The sequence below is a fragment of the Rousettus aegyptiacus genome, unplaced genomic scaffold (genome assembly GCF_014176215.1).
Source record: "Rousettus aegyptiacus isolate mRouAeg1 unplaced genomic scaffold, mRouAeg1.p scaffold_m13_p_13, whole genome shotgun sequence".
In the NCBI taxonomy this organism is placed as follows: domain Eukaryota; kingdom Metazoa; phylum Chordata; class Mammalia; order Chiroptera; family Pteropodidae; genus Rousettus; species Rousettus aegyptiacus.
Genome location: NW_023416288.1, coordinates 64,148,779 through 64,166,102, shown reverse-complemented (window position 1 = coordinate 64,166,102; position 17,324 = coordinate 64,148,779). Strand labels below are relative to the sequence as shown.

At 33.6% G+C, this 17,324-nt stretch overlaps 1 protein-coding gene and 1 pseudogene across 6 annotated transcripts in view; one reads left to right on the top strand and one right to left on the bottom strand.

Moving 5' to 3' along the window:
- GRM8 (glutamate metabotropic receptor 8) overlaps positions 1-17,324 on the bottom strand; it is a 674,240-nt gene that overhangs the window by 557,673 nt on the left and 99,243 nt on the right. The gene's annotated exons all lie outside the window — the stretch shown is intronic.
- Positions 7,108-7,226, top strand: LOC118610950 (annotated as a pseudogene).

The following is a 17,324-nucleotide window of genomic DNA, read 5'->3' as shown; positions in this document are numbered from 1 at the left end:
CCAATTCTCTCTAATTTCTAAATAGTCTAAATATGTAAATGTTTTCAAAATGGTTTGCCGGAGACTATATGTAAATATCATTGGGCCCTCTTTTTTAAAAAGAAGCAAAAAAGAAAACAAAACAAAAAAATCCTTCAGTCACTTCTGTCTTTTTCAAAAAATACTATTTCAACTTCAAACTTGATGAGACATATCGCTCTTTGGATGTCCTTTAATCTTTTAATCACAAGGAATAAAATTTGAGAAAATTTAAAGCAGCCCAAGATAGCATTTAAGAATATAATCTATCTTAAATTGGAAGTGCTAATACTGAAAATGTAGGCTTTTTTCTTTCATAAACAAATAGAGAATGGGATAACAGTAGGAATCAAGGTAGCTAAAAAAAAATAATAAAGCGAGAGGACAAACACACAAGAAGAGGAAGAATTGGAAATGCTGGAAAAAGGGAATAAAGATTTTTTAATAAGTAATAAAGAGACTATTTTCAAGAGAGGGGCCCAGGAGAGTGAGAAGAAGGTTAAATGCTGGATGAGAAATCAGTATTTAAGAAATGAGGCTAGAGATCAAGGAGAAGAGGATGAGTAGAGATGGGAGTGGGGCTTGAGGATTGAACATCAGAAATAGGAAAAGAAGCATGAGAGGAGGAGAAAGCAGTATAAGACATTAGGAGGAAATGGAATAAGCAAGTGGACGCTGTTCTCTCCAGGCTTCCATTCTTGGTAAGGGGCCACCACTGACCTAATCATTTGCCAATCATCTTTCTAGACTGGTGCATTCTTGGTTCAGGTCGGTCTGCTTCCACTCATACTACTCGCCTGGGTCACTGAGTCCCTTTGTAACTAATCATCAGCTAGATATTAGAATCAATCATGTCTGGTACTACAGAAACTTAACTGCGTTAATCTGTCCATGGTTCTAATTAAACATTACCAAGTTTTCTTTAAAAATTCTTCAGATCAATGTCAATATAGGTGTTAATTTGCAACCTCATGGGAGATCTTCCTGGGTGTAATCTGAAACTAGGCCCCGTATGCACAGAGGCCAAAGAAATAGGTAGGCCACTCCAGATTGGTAGGTGGCAGTTTTAATACACAAGAGAACTTACTTATGAAGCTCGTCTTAGGCACCCTCAAGACCAGTAGTTTTCCACACATTCCCACCAAATCTTAAAAGTTATACAGAGGCTTTAACTGGGTTCACTCACATATACTCTCCAGATGGTCTAAATGACATATTGCTTTCTCAAGGCTTTGTCCTTGAAAACAGCTCCCTCCATGGAAACACTGAGGAGTAGGTACATTCCAAGCACAGAAGAAGAACTAAGGGGCCCCCAGATGTCCAATCCAGTTCTGGGATCTACTGGCAGTCACGTCTTCTCTATTACCTCTACTGGCAAGAGGTCAAGTATTTTTCAAACATTTTGTAGAAAGCATCTTTTTATTCCCCATAAGAAATAGATGCCATCAGTTAAAAATAGCTCTCAATTTTCCACCACCAAACAGACAAACCTGACTTCCTAGGTACCCATTCTGTCTTCCTTTCTTCTGTTACAAGAAAATATATTGATTTTTCTATCTAAGATCAAGCCTCAACTTGCACACACAGCAGCCTTTCTACTCGACACTAAAGACTACCGCCTCTTCCTCAAATCATTAACCTCCTACTCTCAAACAGGTCCTTCCCACCAGCATTTCTACACATGCAAGCCTATTTAAAAAGGAAACATCTTTGAAAAGAAATAAAACCATTTCTAAAACTCTCATACACTACAACTCTCAAGCTAACTTTTGCCTCCACTTTGCAACTAAACTTTAAAAAATCATCTGAACTTACCCTCTCTGCTGTCTTAGCTCACACTCTCCCCCAGCATTAAATATGGCTTCTGTCCTAAAGTTCTACTGAAACTGTTCTGGGTAAGGTCACCAAAACTTTTGATGTTACAAAACCCAATGGCCAATTTAAGTCCTCATTTCAATTGAACCAACATAATTAAAATCCTGACAATAATCACTCTGGCTTCTTCAGTAAGCTCTCCTGGTTTTCTCCTGCCTCTCTAGATGTTCCTTCATTGTCATCTCTTCTAGTTCATCTTTCTCTGCCTGGAATTTAAAAGTGAGGTTCCTTGAAGGGCTGATCCAAAGCCCAATTTTCCTCACATAGTTTCATTCTCATAAGGCGATAATATCCAATCATGCTTATAACTTTGATTACCTTCCATATTACTACAATTCCCAAATTTATCTCTTCAATGCATATTTCTTCTTTAAAATGCAAATCTAACACCAGTTAGATAGTGGATCTCCACTTAAAAATTTCAAACTTACCTTTAATTGAATATGATCAAAACTGAATATACAGACTCATGCTTCTGAACAGATGCACCTCTGAACACATTATAAACAACTAGAAACCTGGACAAAATATATGAAATAACTATTTTTAGACAACAGGCAGTTTAGGACCGTGATCTCTGAGAAAGGGAAACAAATGAGTCAAGCCCTATGATTTTCCTGGCTTTTTGTCTGGAGGCACCTTAACTGTGGAGTAGGGAGGGACATCTCAAGCAGAACAAGGTGATGCCACTGATTGAAAAAAAACAAAAACGAACAAACAGAATTCAAAGGAGCTAAAATGACAATAACTTGTAGGTCAAAGAACCAGAGAAAAGGAAGCTATGGAGAGAAAGAGCTCTAGATTCTGCATAGGTTTCTCCTTGACTCTGTTGCTAAGTACTAAGTACATTGTACACTTTAAATATATTACAATTTTATTTGTCAATTATGCCTCAATAAAGCTGAAAAAGAAAATCACTTTAATATAAGAATACAGAGAGATTAAGAGTAAAAAGATTATATATAATTATATTATACCACAGAAACACTAATCGCAAGAAAGCTAAAATAGCTTAACTAAACAAAGAAGACTTCAGAACAAGGAATACTTTCTTAAAGACAAATACTTCATAATGATGGAAACATAATAAGAAAATGTAATCCTACATTTATATGAAACTAAGTATAGAATATCAAGATACATGAAGCAAAATCTAAAAGACCTCAAAGGAGAAGCATATAAATCTACAATTGTAATTGCAGATTTTATTACTCCTCTCTCAGGAATTGATAGGACAAGATAGAAAATCATTCTGAATATGGAAGATTTGAACAATACTACTGACTAAGTTGATTGAATTCACATTTATAAAATACTCTGCTTAACAACAGCAGACTATGCATTCTTTTGAAGTGCACATGAAATATTCACTAAGATAGACCATATGCTGGGCCACAAAACATGTTTAAAAATTTTTTAAAAAATTAACGTCATATCAAGTTTCCTGTCTGACCACAATATATTACATTAGAAATCAATAATGGACAAATATCTGGTAAATACCCAAATAATTGGATATTTAAATACGCACTTATAAAGAAACCATGGGTCAAAGAAGAAATTCAAATTTTTTTTTAATTTTGAATTAAATAAAACTGATAACAGATCATAATTTGGGGGATGCAGATACAACAGTGCTAAGAGGAATTTATTTATAGCTTTAAATGCTTATATTAGAAAAAAAATAAAATAAAGACCTCAAATAAATTAAGTTCTGACCTTAAGTTGCCACAGAAAAGAAGAAAAAATTAAAACTAAAGTAAAAAGAAGGAAAGAAATAAAAAGATAAAAACAGAAATCATATCTTTGGGTATAAAAACAAATAAAACAATAAAGACAATGAAATAAAAACATTTTTTTTTAAAGCTAATGAATCTGATAAATTAGCAATAATGGTCAAGAAAAAAAATCAATTACTAATATCAGGAATAAATTAGAAGATATCACTATAGATCCCCAGATATAATAAGAATACTAAGTAAGTATTATAAACAATCTCATACTGATAAATTCAACAAATTCGATGAAATGGAGGAATTCATAAATTGAGGACACAAATCATTTTTTAAAGTAATTGAAAATTTGAATAGCATAATGTATTTTGAAGAACTTGAATTTGTAATTTAAAATTTTGCCATAAAGAAAACTTCTCCTCTAATGTATATAAGGCAAAGATGTCTATCTAACCACTTCTACTCAGACTCATGGCTTCATTGGTAAATTCTTTTAAACATTTAAGGAAGAAATAAAATACTTCAACAAATCTCATTCAAAAAATGGAGAGAAGGCACTCATTTTATGAGGACAGCAGTATCTTGATACCAAAATGAAAGATATCAAAAAAACTAAAACTACTATATAATAGTCTTTACAAATATCAATGTAAACTTCCTTAACAAAATATTAGCAAATCAAATCTAAAAATATATTTTTAAAAAAATAAACTATGGCCAAAAAGTTTTATCCCAGATATGCAATCAATTCATCATGTTAACAGGATAACTAGAAAACCATGTAATCATCTCAATTGATATAGAAAAAGCATTTTTTAAAAATTCAATGCTTATTCATGATATAAAAATATGTGAGTAAATAAACATTTTATTTTTTTAAAAAAGTTTATGGCTGAATAATATTTTATTGTATGTATGTATGTATATATATATATATATATATATATATATATATATATATAACACCTCTTCTTTATCCATTCATCCATTGTTGAACACCCAGCTTGACTCCAAATCTTGGCTATTGTAAATAATGCTGCAATAAATATATGGATGTACATATCTCTTCAAAGTAATATTTCAAATTTCTTTGAATAAGTACCCAGAAGTGAGATTACTGAGTCCTTCTTTGTCTCTTGTTATAGCCTTTGCTTTAAAATCTATTTTGTCTGGTATAAATATTGCAACCCTAGATTTTTTTTCATTTCCATTTTCATGAAATATCTTTTTCCGTCCCTTTATTTTCAGTCTGTGTATGTCTTTTTTTATTTTATTTTATGAGTTTCAAGTATACAATACACTGGTTAGATATTTATATAGTTTATAAAAAGATCCCCCCTATTGCTCCTTCTCTCCTAGCCCATACATTAATGCTAACTGCATTCCCTCTGCCATGCTCCCCCAATCCCCGTGACTATCTACCAACTACTTATTTGTACTTCTTTAACCCCTCACACAATTCTCTCGGCCTCTCAATCCCCCTCCCCTCTGTTTGTCACCAAATTGTCCTCTATATAGAGTCTGTTTTGCATTAGTCTGTTCTTTTTGTTCCTTAGATTCCACATATAAATGAAATCATAATGGTATTTATCTTTCTCTGTCTGACTTATTTCACTAAGCATAATAACCTCCAGATCTATCCATGTCATTGCAAATGGTAGGATTTCATTTTTTTAATGGCTAAGTAATATTCCATTGTATATATGAACCATAACTTCTTTATCCAATCATCTGTTGCATATTTAGGTTGTTTCCGTATGTTGGCTACTTTAAATTGTGCTGCCACAAATATTCTTTTGATCTGAAGTGAGTGTCTCATAGACAGTATATGTAAGGGCCTTGTTTTCTTATTCATTCAGCCACCTATCTTTTCATTAAAGCATTTAATCCTTTTTCATTTGAAGTAATTGCTGATAGATATATAGTTATTTCCATTTTATTATTCATATTTTTGATATATTTTTTCTTCTTCGTAAAGAAGTCCTTTTAACATTTCTTGTAATACTGGTTTAGGATTACAAGATACTTGTCTAGGAGGCTCTTTATCTTTATCTGTCCTTTAATTCTAAATGATAGCTATACTGAGTGGAGTAATCTTGGTTGTAGGTCCTTGCTTTTCATCACTTTGAATATTTCATGCCAATCCCTTCTGGCCTGCAAAGTTTCTGCTGAGAAATTAGCTGAAAGTCTTATGGGAGCTCCCTCGCAGGTAACTAATTGCTTTTCTCTTGCTGCTTTTTTCTTTAAGCTTTGGAATTTTAATAATGATACATATTAGTGTGGGCCTTTTCAGGTTCATCTTGTTTGAAATCTTATCATCTGCAACAACATAGATGAACCTAGAGGGTATTGTGCTGAGTGCAGCAAGTCAGAAAGAGAAAGACAGATGCCATATGATTTCACTTACATGTGGAATCTAAATAACAAAATAAACAAACCAACAAAACAGAAACACATTCATAGATACAGAGAATATTTTGAGGGTTGCCAGATGGGAGAAGTTTGGGATATAGGTAAAAAGGGGTAAATAATTAAGAAGTACAAATTAGTAGTTATAGGGATGTAAAGGATAGCATAAGAAATATAGTTAACAATACTGTAATAGCTATGTGTGGTGTCAGATGGGTACTAATTTATCGGGGTGATAACTTTGTAAGTTATATCACTCTAATCACTATGTTGTATACCTGAAACTACTATAATATATGCCAACTATAACTGAAAAATAAAAGAATTATTTTAAATAATAATAATAAACTCAGCAAATTATGACAAAATTCCTTAACATAATAAAGAATGTCTGTTGGAAAAATACATCTAACATCATACCTAGTGCTGAGAGGCTCAATGCTTTTCCCCTAAGAGTATATACGAGGCAAAGATGTCAATTTGACCACTCCTATTCAACATTATGCTAGAGTCTAGCCATTATATTAGGGTAAGTAAAGAACAAATACAGACAGACAAACAGATAAAAGATAGATGGTAGATGATAGATAGATAGACAGCACAACAGATTGGAAAGGAAGAAGTAAAATCTTTATTTACATTCAGACAACATAATCATCTACAAAGAAATCCTAAAGAATCTACAACAAATTTAATAAAATGAATGGGTAAATTTGCCAACCAACATTGAAAAATGAAATTTTCTAAATATTATTTATGATAGCATTGAAAAACATTACTTAGGGATAAATTTAACAAACTATATATAAAACATGTACACTGAAAATTACAAACATTGCTAAGAAAATTTAAAGATATATGTAAATAAAGAGACATGATATGTTCATTGATCAGAAAATTCAATATTGTTGCTATATCAATTATCCCCAAAATGATCTATAGATTCAATGCAATCCAAACCAAAATCCTAGGATGCTTTTTATGTAGAAGCTGACAAGCTGATTCTAAAATTTGTATCAAAATGCAAAGAATCTACAATAATTAACATAATTTTAAAAAATAAGAACATACTGACTACGGCCTTGCTACCCTAAACAAGCCCGATCCCCTCTGATCTCAGAAGCTAAGCAGGGTCAGGCCTGATTAGTACTTGGATGGGAGACCACCTAGGAAGACCAGGTGCTGTAAGCATAAAAAAAACTTAAAAATAAGGGATCGTAAGCTGACAAAGTCCTTGCAATCTGTGAAGTCAACCAATGGTTGCCTTGCCTAAAAAAATAATAATAAATAAGAACATACTTGGAGAACTTATCTGATTTAAAGACTTACTAGAAAACTACAATAATCAACAAAGTTTTAGCATATAGATAAACATCCAGAAGAACAGAATAAAATATAGAGAACAGAAATAATAGTTGAGTTTCTCTAAAGGTGCCAAGACCCAAAGGAGAAAGGATAACCTCAACAAATGGTGGCAAAACAACTGAATATCCATATGGGGAAAAAATGAACATTGATTCTCACACTATCCATAAAAATTAACTCAAAGTGGATAATACACTTAAATGTAAATGATAAAACTACAAGACTACTAGAACAAGAGAAAATATTCACAAAATTAGGTTAAGCAAAGATGTTTAGATAGAACACAAAAAGCACAGTCCATTTTTAAAAACAAATTTCATTTGTTGAAATCCTAACTCTAAGCTGAAGGCATTAGGAACTGGGGCCATGGGGAGGTGAATATGTCATAATGGCAGAGCCCTCATGAATAGGATTAAAAAGAGAGACCCCAGAAAGCTAGCTCATCCCTTTCACCATGTGAAGTTGCCAACTAAGAAGCAAATCCTTACCAGACACTAAACTTGCTAGTGCCATGTTCTTGGACTTCCGAGCATCCAGAACTGTGCAAACTGAAGGTCTGCTGCTTATAAACCACCCAGTTTGTGGTATTTTTGTCATAGCAACCCAAATAGACTGGTCCCTACATGCCTCTCCAACCTATTCCAGTCATCCTATAGGTCTTCACGCTCCAGCCACAGTGGCCTTTCTTTCAGTCCTCAAAGTAAATATGTTTCTCCTCTCTTTAGGGCCTCCTAGCTTGCTGTGTTCTATGCTCACATAAGCTCACATAACCCTCCTTCACCTAAATCCTTGCTCATACTTAATTTTTTTTTCATTTTTATTTTATTTATTTTTTAATTAAGTTTATTGGGGTAACACTGGTTAATCCAATTATATCATTTTCAGATGTACATTACAATTTGACATCTTTGTGCATTTACCACCCAAAGTCCAGTTTCCTTCAGCTACCGTATATTTGATCCCCTTTGCCCACTTCACCCTACCCCCCTACATTTGACCCCCTTTAACCATCTACTCCCTCCTCCCCCACCCCTTACCCTCTGATAACCACTAATATACAGTCCCTGTCCATGAGTCTCTGTTTGTTTGTCCTGATCATTTGTTACTTGTAGATTTATATCACATATATAAGTGAAATCATGTGATTTTTCAACTTTTTCTGTCTGGCTTATTTCGCTTCTTGCTCATACTTTAGATCTCTGCACAAACATCATTTCTTCAGGTAAGTCTTCCCATGCCTCTTCCCCCAGCAGGTCAGAGCACCCTGACACAGGTACTCATACCACTCTGCATTTTTCCTTTATAGTACCTACTTCTATTGGAATTGTATTACTACTTGTGTAAATTATTATTCAATATCTGTATCTCCTGTATAATTTAAGCCTCACAAGGACAGTAGCCCTTTCCATCTTATTCACCACCATATTCTCAGGACCTTGTATTTAAAGATTTAATAGACGTGAATAAATGAATGAATATAGCTTACAACAAGGAACAAAGTAAGACCAAGTGAGCCCACAGTGAAGAATAAAATAAAGTGGCAACACTGACCTTCTCTGAGATTAAGTAGCTTCATTAATCGCTGATATTTTGTTTCTAAAATGAATCTAGAGGGACCCAGAACTCACAGTAAAATAAACAAGCTGTAAAAAGTGAATGTCATTTTATCTTTAAGGGTTAATTCCTTGTAATCTCTTTTTTTAAATCTAAAAGAGATGGACTCATTACCGGGATGGCACAATATGCATCAAGAAGAAGAATAACTAAAACAAATGTAAATATATGAAATATATTATGATACCTGAATTTATAATAATACTCCAAAATTTATTGGTCACCATTGGAAGTTGCTTAGGCACCAAATCATTACACCGAAATTGATAATAAGCAAGGGGGACAAAAATCTAATATTTAACTTGCCTTTTCAGAACCTCAGAGTAATTAAATAATGAATGAGGAAACGTTCTTTATAAAACAGTTTCATCTAATAAATGCAGAAGAAATAGTTTCTATGTTGGTGATGCTCAAATTTGTTTACTGACTCTAAGCCTAATTTGACTTGGTTTCTCCACAAGACATTCCATGTTGCAGATTCGGGGATATCTCTCTTACTTCTCGGGATCTTCCAGTGGATCAAGTGGCTGAAGGTTTGTCTGATGAAAGATTCAACATAGAATTAGTCTGAGATATTTTGTAGAGAACGTTGAAGGCCCAGACAAAAAGTTTGTGCTTAATTTGGTAGGTAATAGGGAGCCACAAATTTCCTTTTTAGTGATGGTGTGACATTATCAGAGCTGTGTTTTATGAAAATAACTCTGACAGCATATATTAAAATAGACTGGAAAATAGAACGACTGGAGGTGAGGAGAGAGTTGTGAAGTTATTGCAAAATCTAATGGCCTGAAGTGGGGTGATAGCAGTAGGAATGGCAGATTCGGAAGCCGGGGGAGAAGTATAATTAGACAAAGCCTAATAGTTATGATTTAAAATAAAAAGCATGAATGTATGAAATGATACCCACAGTATGATTATTAATAAATGACTTGTGATAATGATAATAATGACTGTCAGGATGCAGCCTGCAAACTCTAAGCAGTCAAAAATTCAAAACATTCTGTTGGTAAAATAAAACATCAAATTATTAAGCAATACTATTACATCAGAGTCTAACCAAGTAATAGAAACCACTTAAGTGTTTAAAATAGACTATAATGTAGGGAATTCATTACACACAGGTGACAGGAGAGGTAAAAACCCAGAGCACAGTGACACAACATAGAAATTAGCACCAAAAGGAAGCTGTACGGAATGTCTTGTAGAAAAACCAAGTCAAATTAGGCTTAAAGGCAATAAACAAATATGGGTGTCACCATCATAGAAACGGCTTCTTCCGCACTCATTAGTACCCAAGCCAGGGAGAGGATGAGAAGGTAGTATAACTAGAGCCAGTGGCCAGGGTCACCCATGAAAACTGAAACAATGGCACGACAGTACAATGGGAGAGGAGATATAGCCACTCCAAAGTGTTCTCAGGGCAGAGACAGAAGGGGAGAAATAATTTGAAATCTCCTTCCGATATGCCTATCTCCTATCAGTGCCCCCTACTGACAAAGGTCAACTGCAAGTTAAATGACAAGGGATCCAGGGAAATGCAAACTGCAGAGGTCAACCTCCCATTATACAGGGCAAACCAGAAGAAGTGTGAAGAGCAAAGAGACCAAAGGCCAGTACAACCATGTAGGTTGGGGTGAAAGCCTTCAAATTTCTAGCATAAAATAAACAAAATCTCTTTATTTTTAAAGTTTAAAATTAAGCAAATTAAGTAAGAATTCTGTAACCCTAAATAAACTCAAATTAGAAACATTAGTCTATACTCATGATTTATTTTTAAATATGTGTTTCCTAACTCTGTCTCCTGAAAAGGCTCAATGCAATAATAAATAACACAGCAATGGCCTCTCCTGGCACTCAGATTATGGTCTCTAAATATCATTTCCCACAAAAATAGAGCAAGACTCTTTAGGAGTCACTGATTCTAGATATACAAGATGATCCTGACGTACCATGTGCCAGAAAGCAAGGACATTATCAATGACTAATAAGGTAGAGTCAAGGGACACTGAGCCAGTATAAAAAAGTTCGTACTGACCTAAGATGGGACAATTTTCATCAAAAAGAATAATGACTGCAATGATATAGAACACATTAAAAAGATAATAATCCAAAAATAAACTGAATCTATATCAAATTATCAGTTTATATTAAATACAAGGATAAAGCAACAAGTTAAATGACAAATGAGAAAGCAATCAGTCAAATCCAAATGTGGAATACTCTATAGTATAAATGATGCAGTGTCTCCAACAAATCAGTGGCATTAAAAAAAGAAGAAAGACTTAAGGAACACAGCATCCAAATGCAATATGTACACCTCATTTGGATATGGATTCAAACAAACCAACAGTAAAAGACATTTTGAGACTATTTGGACAATTTGAATATGGATGGGTTTTAGATGATATTAAAGAATTACATTAATTTTAGAATGGAAAAGCATAATTTTTTTAAAAAAGATGAAAGATATTAACAATAATATGTAGCTACTCACCCAATGAGGCCCAAAATTGGTCTGGAAGAGCTGGGTCTGAATCTTCAGAAGGATTTCTCAAAGCTGCCTCATTATCAGAATCACCTAAGCAACTTTTAAAAATTCACATTCCCTGTTCTGAGATGACACTAAACAAGTCCTCTAAAACTCATCTAGGTTGAAATATGATGCTATAAAGTCAGCAGGGCGATTTTGAGGAAAGTCCCACTGTCAAGACCTGTCTGAATCATTTTGTTTATACCACTGTCTCTACATGGCACAGAAACCTGCCCCCCAGGCACAAGGCTTATCATTCACTCTTACCAAAGGGATCTGTCTTTATCTGAAAGCTCCTTTCAATGTAGTAAAATAATAGTAATAGTATTTACCAAAGCTGTCATAACATGAAAATATTCACTAATCCATTATCCTCTGACCTGTGGGACAGTTATACCAAGTAACAACTATAGACATCACCTAGGTTTCAGAGGATATTAGTTTCATAATTTTTGTTTTGATTTTTAAAATGAAGCCCAAACATGTATTTTGTTTTGTTTTGTTCTGTTTTACTATTTACCTTGCATATAAGGGCCAGGGACCTTCAGTTAATGAGGGCTTCTTTATCTCACTTTCTCAGTTCTTACCTGCACATAGGGACATTGGTTTAAGTGTCTAGTCTAAGTCTCTAGTTTAAGGCATCTCATCACTCAAAATTCCTAATTTCTTCTTATGTCGTATTCTTAATTATGATTTACATATTTTTAGGCAATCAGTTTACCATAATTCTCATTTCTGTGTCCTTTCAATCCATGATTTAAAAATGGAATTGATTGGTTACATCCACAGTAATTTTATGATGGAAAGAGATTTGCAGAGTGTCTACTATTCCTTGTCATATTACTATTATAATTTAATATTTCCTTCTTTTATCTCTTGTTTCCTGATATTTATGTTTAATTATGTTTTCCTCTCTAACCCTATGCAGGTCTGAACTCTTAAATGCAAAAGTGTAATCTGAACAGTGTGAACTTAATTCTTAACTCAAATAATAACATTTTCAAAAATAAAGAACAATACTTTAAAATATGTTATTTATCTTGAATTTCACAGTCTTGGAGAAAAAAATAGGAGCAAAGTAGAATCCATCAAGCACCACAGACAAGCCTTCATTATCTACGGCGAGGTACAGCTTTCTCTGTGAAACAGCAAATCCGAGGCCTGGATTTTGGATTGGGGTCTTGCCTTGTTAAAAGAAGTTGCCAGAGACACAGCTGTTTCTTGAAAGATAAAGTTGTGACTCCATCATCCAGTTTCAAAGGGGACAGAGGCAAGTCTGTACTTCATATTCTAAAGAGAAAATCCTCCCTACCCCCACCCCACACTTCAGTGATACCCATCCCAATTTTCTCTGCTTGGACTATAAATTAAAAAGCTACTTATGCTGCATTTTTTTTGTTCCTTTCAACTATTTCTTTTCCTTCTCAAAGCTCTCCTATTCATTCACTCTTTCACTCATTCGTTCCTCAAATATTTACTGAGCACCTATTCTATGTCATTCTGCTCAATGCTAGAGACACAATGATAAGACAAACTTGATTCAAGAAGCTTAGAATCCAGTAGGAGATACAGAGAACAAATTGACAACAGCTCATGAAAGCATGACGCAGGAAATAAAGAAGGTGGGGGAGACAATAATGAGGAGGAATCTCACTTCAGTGGAGAGATCAGAAAGGGACTTCTTGATGAACGGGCAGTTAAGCTGAGATTTGAAGGACAAGAAGGAACCTGGCTTTGCAAGTACAGGAGGAAGAGGGTTCTGAGTGCGAGAAAGAGCTGTGTAAAGAACAGGGTCCGAGTCCTCTGGGTAACTCCTCTGTGACTACAGTGGATGGATGGACAGGATGAGTCCTAGATGTTCATTGGAGAAAGCAGAACACACAGTATGATTTGTCCCCAGACCCACATTTCCCTAAGGAAGATTCTTAGAGTAGTAGCTGAGGTATTTTAAAAATTTAATTAACTCCATAAATCTTGCCAACTTTAAAAAAATCAAATAAACTGACATTTTTTTTACTGTTTTATTCTTTATTCTCTTTGATGTGTATGCTAATGAATAACCACATAGTCAAAAAAGTAAGCATCACCTTCTAATGCTGCAAAGAATTGAGGCCATTTTGCAATCTATACTAGGTTGTTTATTAAGACATAGGACTCCCTAAAGGTTCCAGCTGGCTAACAAATGAGGACGTCCAAAGAAGGTAGATGTAATCATTAAGCACATGGATTTTGGCATCAATCAAACCTGGGTTTATATCCTACTTCCGCCTCATATTATTTATGTGACCTGGATATAATTACCTCCACTCATCTTCACAGGGTTATACCTTAGCTTCCTCATCTAAAAGTAGGTTTTACTATGAAGAGTAAATGAAATATATGTAAAGCATTTAATACAGAATCAGGTACATAAAAGTACTAATTGTGCATTAGCTATAATTATAATTTCATTTTATTATCATACAGTCACTCCACTGATGATTTAACTTGCAAGCTAATCAAGAACTCATCATTAAGTACAACTGTACTCAGAGTTTCCTTCCTTGAGAAAAAAATGACAGAAATTACTAAGAAAAAAAGGGTGAGAAAATATTTATAATGTTGCAATGAAGTTGTTCAACACTTCAAAGACCAATTTACAACATAATCACATCTTGCTGCAGATCTCACCTCTATGAAATACCAACTTGACTTGATAAACTACCATTACATAAATTAAATGGACCTGATTTCACCTTAAAATCTGCTATGAATTCAATGAAGGAAGTGTGAGAACCAAGTGAGATTGTTTCAAGAATGAATTAAAATATTTTGCTACCAAAAGTAAATGTAGCCAAAACAGCATTTGAATTATAAGAGAATCAAAATAATTTTTAAAAGGGAAAAATACAAAATAAAATCCAGTATTGATTGGCTTGCTAACACAGGATTTTTGAAACATAACTGTCAGAGCAACCCATGACATTTTCTGGTCTGTTAACTGATAAGCATTTTCTTACATATGAAAAAGGAAAACCTTGATGTTCTTAAGCTATAATACGTAGGCAAGGCATAAAATATTTTGGCTAAGTGAAGAGTCAATCCAAATCTTAGCTAGCTTTGCATAGGTCTGAACTTTCAAAAAGACCTTATAATAAGCTATCATTTCTGCATAATTCAGAAACCATCTTTTAAAAAATATCAAACATATGAATAATGAAATTTAACATGATAAAAATTTAGTAGGCAAGGGGACTTATGTATTTAATTAGTCGATGGTACCACCTGTTACATTAAAGAAAATCAATGATTCAGATTAAAGGTGTTGGATTGTGCTACAGTTTATGTTTTTATCAATCATTTTTAAAAGAGAAGTTTACTCAGTAAGTTAATAGGAGGAAACATTCTTAGAAACAGTATTTAACCCATTCTAAAGAATTAAAAAACAATTTTTGAGAAATCTAAGCATGCCCATTTCCATATAAATACATGTGAACTTTGTGTAAAACTAATTATAAATCAATTATGTAGCTATTCATTAAGCAGGTCCACAGAAATCTCTAACTGAAATAAAAAAATGGGCAGAGGACTTGAACAGATACTTCTCCTAAGAAGCCATACAAACAGCCAACAGACATATGAAAAGATGCTATTAGAGGAATGCAAATCAAAACCACTTGTTAGAATGTCTATCTTAAACAGGACAAGTAATAACAAATGTCGGAGAGGTTGTGGGGAAAAGGAACCCTCACGCATTGTTGGTGGGAATGTAAATTGGTACAACCACTATCGAAAACAGTATGGAGGTTCCTCAAAAAACTAAGAATTGAATTACCATTACCATATGAACCAGCAATCCCTCTTCTGGGTATTTACCAAAAAACATGAAAACATTTATCCACAAAGATATATGCACCCCAATGTTCATAGCCGCATTATTCACAGTGGCCAGAACATGTAAGCAACCAAAGTATCCTACGATAAGTGACTAGATAAAGAAGATGTGATACCATGGAATATTACTCAGCTGTAAGAGAAGATAAAATATTGCCATTTGCAACAACATAAATGAATCTTGAGATTATCATGCTAAGCAAAATAAGTCAGACAGAAAAAGTTGAAAACCATATGATTTCACTCATATGTGGGAAATAAACAACAAACATGACAAACAGAGACTCGTGAACACAGATAGTGGATTAGCATATACAAGAGGAAAGAGAAAGGGGAGGTTTATAGGGGTAAAGGAGTCAAATATTTGGTGACAGAAGGAAATCTAACTTTGGGTAGTGAACACACAATGCAATATATATATATGACATGTTGAATTGTACACTTGAAACTTGAAACTTATTTGATTTTATTGACACCCAATAATTTTCAATTAAAAAAAGAAATATTCCAAGCAATTCTTTTTAGGCATTGTTTGAACTATTATGGATGTTTAAAAATGAAACTAAATTTTAAAATATTTATAATAAAGATTTTTAATAATTTCAACTATGTTTTCCCCACCTTCTCTCCAGAAGCAACTTTGTTCTGTAGTTCAGGGAAACAGATGAGAAAAATTCACTTCAAAATTCAGAGTTGGGAAATAATAAATTAATGGGTAATCTATTTAAAAAAAATGATAAGACTTTTAGAAGTAGTTGGGCAAAGAAACTCTATTACATTCATCTAGAATTGTTGTACTTTTTCACAAGGAGAATTTAAATATGATAAGATACGTCATTTTTCCTACCTGGCTTGCTCCAAGAAGGTTGCCCCTTTCTGACAAATAACAGGGGAAATGCCCATATAGATCTCTTACCTGTTATTATCTCAGCAGGCAATAATTTCCAGGAAGTAAAGATTAGTTCTTTTTCCTCTTCAAACTAACTACATCTTGCACAGTGCTGTGTACATCATAAAAATTCCTCAAAAGTTTAGTGAATTCCATTGAAAAATTAAGATTATTCACTAATCTTAGATTCTTCAATGTCAAAGCATAAAGACAGAATCAGACTAGAGCACTCAATTCTGAACTAATTCAATAAGACTCATAAATTATGAATATATGATTAAGTATGGGTACCTAATTTTAAAATGACTTAGTTATTAAAGGACAAAAATAACACAAATGTCATAGAATTTCCAAAGGAGCTTTATAATTTCTGTTAGTTGCTAGATTAGGGTTATCAAATTTAATATGAACAGCTCTCATCAAATTTGGATTTAATGAATGCGGTTGTAAAATGGGCAAATTCAATATACTGCAAACAGCTCAACTCTTAATTCATTCTGCAGATATGATTTACCCCTAATAGCCAGAAGCATCACTTCTAATAGCTCATGTTATGGCAGAATGGATTATGTTGTATTCTACCTCCAGGAAGAAAGCTAACATCCATAATAGTAGCATTCAACTGTGTGTTATAAAGCATAACCCAGCAAAACCTTTATAACATAAAATGTGAAGATATTTAAAACATAAATTTAGTAGGTTGTGGCAGATCAGAGACCTCTTTTTCCACTAAAGGGATATGTTTTTTATTCAAATCTTTCAAATCCTAGGGCCATAGATCAGCTACAAAACTTATCCAGAATTGCGGAAAAAATGTGTCAACCTCTGCTATGTGTTTCTGACTCTCAACTCACTATTTCTATAAACAGATATGTATGCAGGCAATGGACATTTCTATAGAGCAAATTTGTTGTACATGTAATATGGATGATGTATTTGCATTTGAGAATGTAATGGACAGTCATATTTCTTCCTCCAAAGAAATGTATACTATACAGTAAAGCTCAGATTGAGAATA